This window comes from Calidris pugnax, unplaced genomic scaffold (genome assembly GCF_001431845.1).
Source record: "Calidris pugnax isolate Ruff unplaced genomic scaffold, ASM143184v1 scaffold150, whole genome shotgun sequence".
In the NCBI taxonomy this organism is placed as follows: Eukaryota; Metazoa; Chordata; class Aves; order Charadriiformes; family Scolopacidae; genus Calidris; species Calidris pugnax.
The window spans coordinates 2,655,038-2,662,818 of record NW_015091300.1 but is presented as its reverse complement, the minus strand read 5'-3'; the positions used below and the strand labels follow the sequence as shown (position 1 = coordinate 2,662,818).

General features: G+C 45.8%; 1 protein-coding gene across 1 annotated transcript in view; it reads right to left on the bottom strand.

Moving 5' to 3' along the window:
• Positions 1 to 6,723: 6,723 nt before the first annotated feature.
• SKOR2 (SKI family transcriptional corepressor 2) overlaps positions 6,724 to 7,781 on the bottom strand; it is a 42,119-nt gene continuing 41,061 nt past the window's right edge. Inside the window, exon 10 of the mRNA XM_014960790.1 lies at positions 6,724 to 6,839. The gene's annotated coding sequence lies outside the window, so the exon portion shown is untranslated. The remainder of the gene's footprint in view (positions 6,840 to 7,781) is intronic.

Genomic DNA, 7,781 nt, shown 5'->3' with positions numbered 1-7,781 from the left:
CTAACCCATTTGTGATCCTGAATCTGATCCAAAGCTCACCAAAGCCAACGGGAGTCTCTTTGCTGACTTTTCTGGGACTCAGACCCTGTCCTCTGGGGAAAAGATGCTAAATACAGTGCAGGCCTCACTTTTGCAAGCCACTGAACATCTCCTGAGTGGTATCTGAAAGGCCTCCATCATGCACAGTATGCAGACATTATGGAAGTGTATGGGACATGTTCTTCTCTGTAAACATATCTTGTGAATGGAAACTAATAGAATCACAGAATGGTTTGAGTTGGAAGGGACCTTAAGAATCATCCAGTTCCAACCCCTTGCCCTGGGCAGGGACACCTCCCACCACACCAGGTTGCTCCAAGCCCCCTCCAACCTGCCCTTGAACCCCTCCAGGGATGGGGCAGCCACAGCTTCTCTGGGCAACCTGGGCCAGGCTCTCGCCACCCTCACAGCAAAGAAGTTCTTCCCCACATCTCATCTCAATCTCCCCTCTTCCAGTGTCAAACCCTTCCCCCTCGTCCTATGGCTCCCCTCCCTGATCCAGAGTCCCTCCCCATCTCTCCTGGAGCCCCTTGAGGGACTGGAAGGGGCTCTAAGGTCTCCCCGGAGCCTTCTCTTCTCCAGGCTGAACCCCCAAACTCTCTCATCTTGTCCTCACAACAGAGGGGCTCCAGCCCTTGGATCATTTTTGTGACCTCCTCTGGACTTGTTCCATCAGGTCTATGTCCTTCTGATGTTATTCCCTTTCACTGAACTTTCAGGGACATTAAGGGAAAAACAACGGGATGGTTTGACTATTCCTAAAGGGGATCTATAATGTCTTAATTATATTTTTTTTGTTGTTTTTTTTATCCCTGAATCCATTTGATTCCAAACTGGGCTTTGTGGAGAAGCTTGATTGAGGAGCTGCAGTGGGGGAGGCAGGTCTGTCCTGCAGGAACACCTTATCTCACGCGGATTGGGTGCAGTCCACCACTGCAAACTGCCAGAGCTGATTAAAACAAACCCAGTGAGACCAGGGCAACCAGCCAAGTGTGGATGTGGCCGCAGAGACACATGCCACAGGGCCCAAGGACCCGAGCCATGTGCAGGGTCTGAGCTTCTTGGTACGGATGTAGGTTATCCACAGAATCACAGGATGGTTTGGTTTGGGAAGGAACTTAAAGATCATCTACTTCCAGCCCCCCTGCCCTGGTCATCTGGGCATAAACTCCATGGAAAAACTCCTTAGGGGGAAAAAAAAAGCTACAGGAGAAATACAAGCTACAGGAAAATAGCGAGATGTCCTACAGGAGCTCTCCCAACAGTTCTGCTTTCACAGATTCATTCTGCTTTGAAAGCCACTGGGGTAAGAGTGGTTCTCCAGGAGGGTCAGAGCAAATGCTGGGCTTTGGTTTTGTTAATTCCTTATCAATATAGCCTAAAAATTCAGGTTTGCTGACAAAAGTACTATTTTTTTTGTATGCTGCAAAACTTGAAACTTTTGGCACAACCGCTGTGAAGTTTTACGTAAAAATTATGAAAAAGGTAGAAAAAATGTTAAGGAAACCTGTAATCCCTCACAGAAGTCGAAGGAACAGTTGAGAGCTGATCAACAGTACAAAGAACGTGCAGAGATTTTATTTGCTATTCATTAGCGGGGGCCTTACCCTGTTTGCCTTACCCAGTTCAGGCAGAACTTCCAAATCTTCACTGTAACACCTTTGTTAATTGGCCCCATTCACGTGGAGGAAACTTATTATAATGATTAAGGTGTTTATTCATCGGTGTGATCGATCTCAAGATCAGTAAACGCTCAGACGTGCTGTCTGCTTCAAATAACTTGCTCGTGATTCACTGGATTTCCCCTGCCATTTCAGAACAAGGTCAACAACGGGTGAAAAAACAAGGTCTTTGAGGGAGATGGTTTGAAGGCACCTGAAAGTACAAACTGACAAAAGAAGGTCTGTTCCCATCCTCCCAAGTGAGGGAAAGCACGTACCTCCATGTTTTTGCTTGGTGCACTTCTTCACTGACATATATAACTGTGACAAAGTTATCTCAGAAGAAAATACAAGTCCTAAGCCCTGGAGAAGCACCACCTCGTCTTAAGGACAGAGCTCAGCTTGGAGACCTCACAGGCAGTTCATGGAAACCCAACTCTGTGGTGGCAAAAAAAAAAAGGGACTGTCAATCGCTAATGAACCCTTAAAATCTATTTGTTGTTCATTCAAGCACCCAGGGGGAAAAATAAAAATAAAAATAAAAATCACAGCCCTGTGCGGCCTATTGTGGGGTGGTTTTTGCCATTCTCGGGGGATTTTGGTGAAAGAAAGGCCGAAACGGGGATTTTGGTGAAAGAAAGGCCGAAACGAAGATTGAGCTATCTATTAAATAAAATTAGAATCATAGAATTGCCCAGGCCGGAAGGGACCTCCAAAGGCCATCTAGTCCGACCTCCCCGCAGTCAGCAGGGACACCCCCAACTAGACCAGGTTGCCCAGGGCCTCGTCGAGCCTCTCCTTGAATATCTCCAGGGATGGGACCTCAACCACCTCCCTGGGCAACCTGTTCCAGTGCTCCACCACCCTCACAGTGAAGAACCCTCTCCTCATCTCCAGTCTAAATCTGTTCCCCTCCAGCTTGAAGCCATTGCCCCTCGTCCTGTCACTACAGGCCTTTCTAAACAGGTTCTCCTGTTACCGCTATTACCTTTCACCTCTTCTGTGGTAACAGCTGTAGGAGCGGTATCTGGCCAACTACGCAACTGCCCGGGTTTATCAAAGGTGTTGACACCCCACGCGTCACGTGTGAGAAAAGCCAAGTGTTTATTTTCCACATTAACACGGCGTTAACCTTCTATTAAGAAGCAGCATAATCTCCCGTGAAGGACAGCAACCACACGGGCCACCCTCCACCGGCAAATTAACCACGGATGGGACCATTTCCCTGTGGCAGCCAGGAGCTGGCCCCACACCAGAAGCCCCCCCGACCTTCCAGCTCAAGGTGGCCGTGGAGAAAGATTTGGGCAGATGGTGCCACCAGTGCTGGGACCTGCTCCTGGGGACACTGGTGGCCTCAAACACAACCTGCTGGGGAAGCTGCAGTGATTTAACGAGGTAGGGGAGTTCAAGTTAGTGTAGAGACAGCCTTAGCCCACGTATGTCGCGTACACAACCACATCATCTACTGCCTAAATCCACCAGGATCCCATTTTTCCCCCTTTTTGACGCCAGCTGGTGGAGAAGCTGAGGGCCGAGGCTGTGAAACGTGAGTGGTTTAACGTGCTCCTCACCGCTTCAGCGCACACAAAGCCTGGCTACAAGAGGAAAGCAAACAAAAAAGCCACCGGTGGGTGATAAGGAGCTTCCTTGGATGTTGCACCCACGCGGATTTGTTCAGGCGGTGCCTGATCCCTGTTTGTTTTCCAGGATCATGTTCTTCAGCTTTATCAGCATGGGGTGTTTGTTTTTTTTTTAATTCAAAACACTTCATTCAGGCTTCATCCTGGGACATCTGCTCCAGCTTTTAACGTTTGCGGTCGCGGTCTGCGGACCAGTTACAAACCAGTCCCTGCGGAGCAGATACCACCAGTTCCTGGTGGTGTTTCCATGACTGGGAATTTTCACAGAATCTTCTAGGTTGGAAGGGACCTTAAAGATCATCTTGTCCAACCGTCAACCTAACTGACAAAAATAGACACCCACACAACAAACAAGGAGCATCACCATCACTAAACCATACCTCCCAGCACTACATCAACCTGTCTTTTGAACACCTCCAGGGATGGGGCCTCAACCACCTCCCTGGGCAGCCCATTCCAATGGCTGAGAACCCTTTCAGTGAAAAAACTTTTCCTAATATCCAGCCTGAACCTCCCCTGGTGTAACTTGAGGCCGTAATTTTAGCATCACCGAAGACCAATCCAACATTCCAAGTTTGAGCATCACCAATTTTAGCATCACCAAAGACCAATCCAACATTCCAAGTTTGAGTGTTCAACCTGAAAGACTTTACTCGCATTCCTATTCATTAGTGTGAGCTACACATTGAATACAGGCTTTGAGAGCTTCAACAACGTACTCCCTTACTGGGGGACACGACGGTCCCAGCGCTGCTGAGCTGGGAGTAGAAAACAAATGAACCTGCTGTAGGCATGCTCTAGTGCCCGGGATTGTTGAGTTGTGTCTGTTTGTGGGGGGCTTTTTTTGTTTGTTTGTTTTTGGTGGTTTTTTTGGTTTTGTTTTTTTTTTTTTTGTGGTTGGACTCGATGGTCTCAGAGGTCCCTTCCAACCACTAAGATTCTGTGATTCTGTGATTCTGTGATCCTTCACGTCTTCTCCTGGGCCTGGCTCTCCAAGGGGTGAGGGAGAGCAGGTTCCTCTGCAGGGCTGACCACATCCAGGAGCTCCAGCACTCAGAAGCCATCAGAGCAGTAATTCCTTCTCAAGCAGCGGGACTGCTTTATGTCTGGGCAGAGTTTTTGATCTTAGAGTGGTGAGACGCTTTTCCCACCATCCTCAAGCCAAGTTCATTCATCACAGAAGGTATGATGTCACTCTATACTATAATCTTGATGTCACTCTATACTATAATCTATATGGTCTCCTGAGTAACTCTGGGCAGCTCATTCTCCCCCTCAGCCAGGACACAGCTGATCAGGACAAGGTATGTCAAGGCTACGAAGCTATGGCACCACTTCTGGTGGAGAGACGACTATGACCCTTCAACCTGAGAAGAAAGACAACCCTAAAAGCTTGATAGATGCCCAGGAAATGACAACTGGCACGGAGATACTGGACAGGGATTGCCAGTAGCCAGTTGGCAACTGGTCTCGGCCAGTGCAAGAAGCCCAGGGCATAACATGAGGCCACCTTGTAGGTGGCAGCTCCAAACACCAGAAGCTGGGGCTGGTTGGGTTTTTATCCCTGAGAAGCTGTATTTAAGCTGTATTTAAGCTGTGGAGCTCATCGCCACAGGATGCCGTGAGCTGCTAAAAGTGGGCCTGGGTTTTAAAAAGTCACCAGACGAGCTCATGGAAGGAAAAAAAAAATAAAATCCATCGAGGGTTATTAAAAACAAGACACGGTGTCTGGATCAGTAAAGCCATGAGCTGAAAATCATTAGATGCTAAAACAATGTTCTGGGGAGGTCACTCTTAACTGCCTGGGCGCTTGCAGAAAGCATCTGGCTCCAGCTGCTGTTGGGAACTGTCATGGATTAACTTCTGGTCTGACCTGGACTGGATTTTCTGGCGGTTCCTGTGGTTTTTTTCCACACTACCCAAGCCCTAGCGCTGCCAGGTGAGCGAGTCCTGGGTTTGGATCTGGCCAGCTGACCTCCTGCAGGAGCAAACAATGGAGGGCCCCACCAAGGAACTGCCCGACCAGACGATTTACTCTCCCAGGGCCTTGCTGGGAACATGGAGAGAGGAACCCCATGATGCATCCAAATGAAACCACTTTCTGGTGGTGCCACCTCGGCGTGGACTATTCTTCTACACCGTGGTGAGCTCAGGGATGGTGCTGTGCTTGGGACCAAGAGACCGTTGGCATGAAGGTGACTTCCACTCAGGAAATCCCTCACAATCACTGTGCTTCATCAGGAAAAGACCTGGAAAACTAGGGCTGTGGTCTTCAAAAGGAATAAGCCTCCCTTTATTTTTGTGGATCCACATGGCACTTCCTGAAATTTCACTGAATTTCACTGAATTTTTAGAGTTGGAAGGGACCATAGAGAATTCCACCAAATCTACTTCCAAACATCTTCTGAGTAACCACAGGCAGAGACCTTCTGCCGCGAAATACTCCAACACCTTATTTGTGAATTAAAATACTTCTAAAAATATATTATTTGGTATAAATCTCTTGGTTCTTTTCTTTAGTGGAATAAGCATAGCATTAAATTACAGGAAAGCACAACTATTATCTCATAGTTTTCTTTTTTTTTTATTATAGACTTTTGATCCACATGAATGATAAAGAAACTACAACAGAGTTAAATACCTTTTTTGATAACAGTGATTATATTCTTAATTACACTCAATATTAAATTGTAAAATATTTCCAGAGGAGTACAATCTTAATTCATACAGCAGGCAAAATACCAGAGGGGGAGGGAGGGAAAGGGACAAGGTTGGGGGGGGGGAGTGGGGGGGGGTGAGAATTTCCAGCCTGCTTTTAAAAAGCACTTGTGTATGGCTAACGCTGCTCCATCCATCCATCCATCCATCCATCCATCCATCCGTCTGTCCATCCATCCATCCGTCTGTCCATCCATCCATCCGTCCATCCATCCATCCATCCATCTGTCCATCCGTCCATCCGTCCATCCATCCACCCATCCCATCCATCCACCCATCCAAACGTGGTTCTGGCCCATCTGGCGAGACGCCCATTTTTTTTTTGCCGTAAAACAACCGCTATTCAAAAGCAAAAGGTGACCCCTGTGGGTGTCACCAGTGCTCCTGGCGTCGCTCGGCAGTTCCTTTCCCAGCTGGTCTGGACAATTCATCAAAAGCATTTTCTCTATCAAGTTCAGTATTTCCTTCTAAAAACACAAAGACTTAAACTTTGGTACCACCAAAAAAAAAAAAAAAAGATCCAGACAGGCATTTTTTTATTATTTTTTTGTTTTTTTTTTTTTCTGTTGTCTTGTTTTTACTAATAAATGGCTGCTACATTCTACTTTACATGGTTGTCCATGATGCACTGAGGTCACTTGTCCTTGGATTCAAGGAACCTGATTTGTTCTGTTTGTTCTTTAAATCCCCAAGCCCTCCTTTTAAAGTCTTTTGTACAAGTCAGGGTTCTGACTGGTGAGTTATAACTTACAAGTTAACAGCTGCAGAAGTTCCCAAGCTTCTAGGACATGGAGAGAGGAACCCCATGATGCATCCAAATGAAACCACTTTCTGGTGGTGCCACCTCGGCGTGGACTATTCTTCTACACCGTGGTGAGCTCAGGGATGGTGCTGTGCTTGGGACCAAGAGACCGTTGGCATGAAGGTGACTTCCACTCAGGAAATCCCTCACAATCACTGTGCTTCATCAGGAAAAGACCTGGAAAACTAGGGCTGTGGTCTTCAAAAGGAATAAGCCTCCCTTTATTTTTGTGGATCCACATGGCACTTCCTGAAATTTCACTGAATTTCACTGAATTTTTAGAGTTGGAAGGGACCATAGAGAATTCCACCAAATCTACTTCCAAACATCTTCTGAGTAACCACAGGCAGAGACCTTCTGCCGCGAAATACTCCAACACCTTATTTGTGAATTAAAATACTTCTAAAAATATATTATTTGGTATAAATCTCTTGGTTCTTTTCTTTAGTGGAATAAGCATAGCATTAAATTACAGGAAAGCACAACTATTATCTCATAGTTTTCTTTTTTTTTTATTATAGACTTTTGATCCACATGAATGATAAAGAAACTACAACAGAGTTAAATACCTTTTTTGATAACAGTGATTATATTCTTAATTACACTCAATATTAAATTGTAAAATATTTCCAGAGGAGTACAATCTTAATTCATACGGTGAGTTATAACTTACAAGTTAACAGCTGCAGAAGTTCCCAAGCTTCTAGGAATTAAAAAAAAAAAAAAAGAGAGAGAGAAAGTGTTACCAACACAAAGTTTGAGATTTCTTTATGCACAGAATTACAACATTTATTAATAATCCTTGAAAAAGGATTGTTGCTAATGTGCATTTAGGATCCTGTACAACTGTGAGGTGGCAGCAATGTAAGATACAGTAACACAGGATTAAGTTGTATGTTTTTAACAATATTAATCATCTGC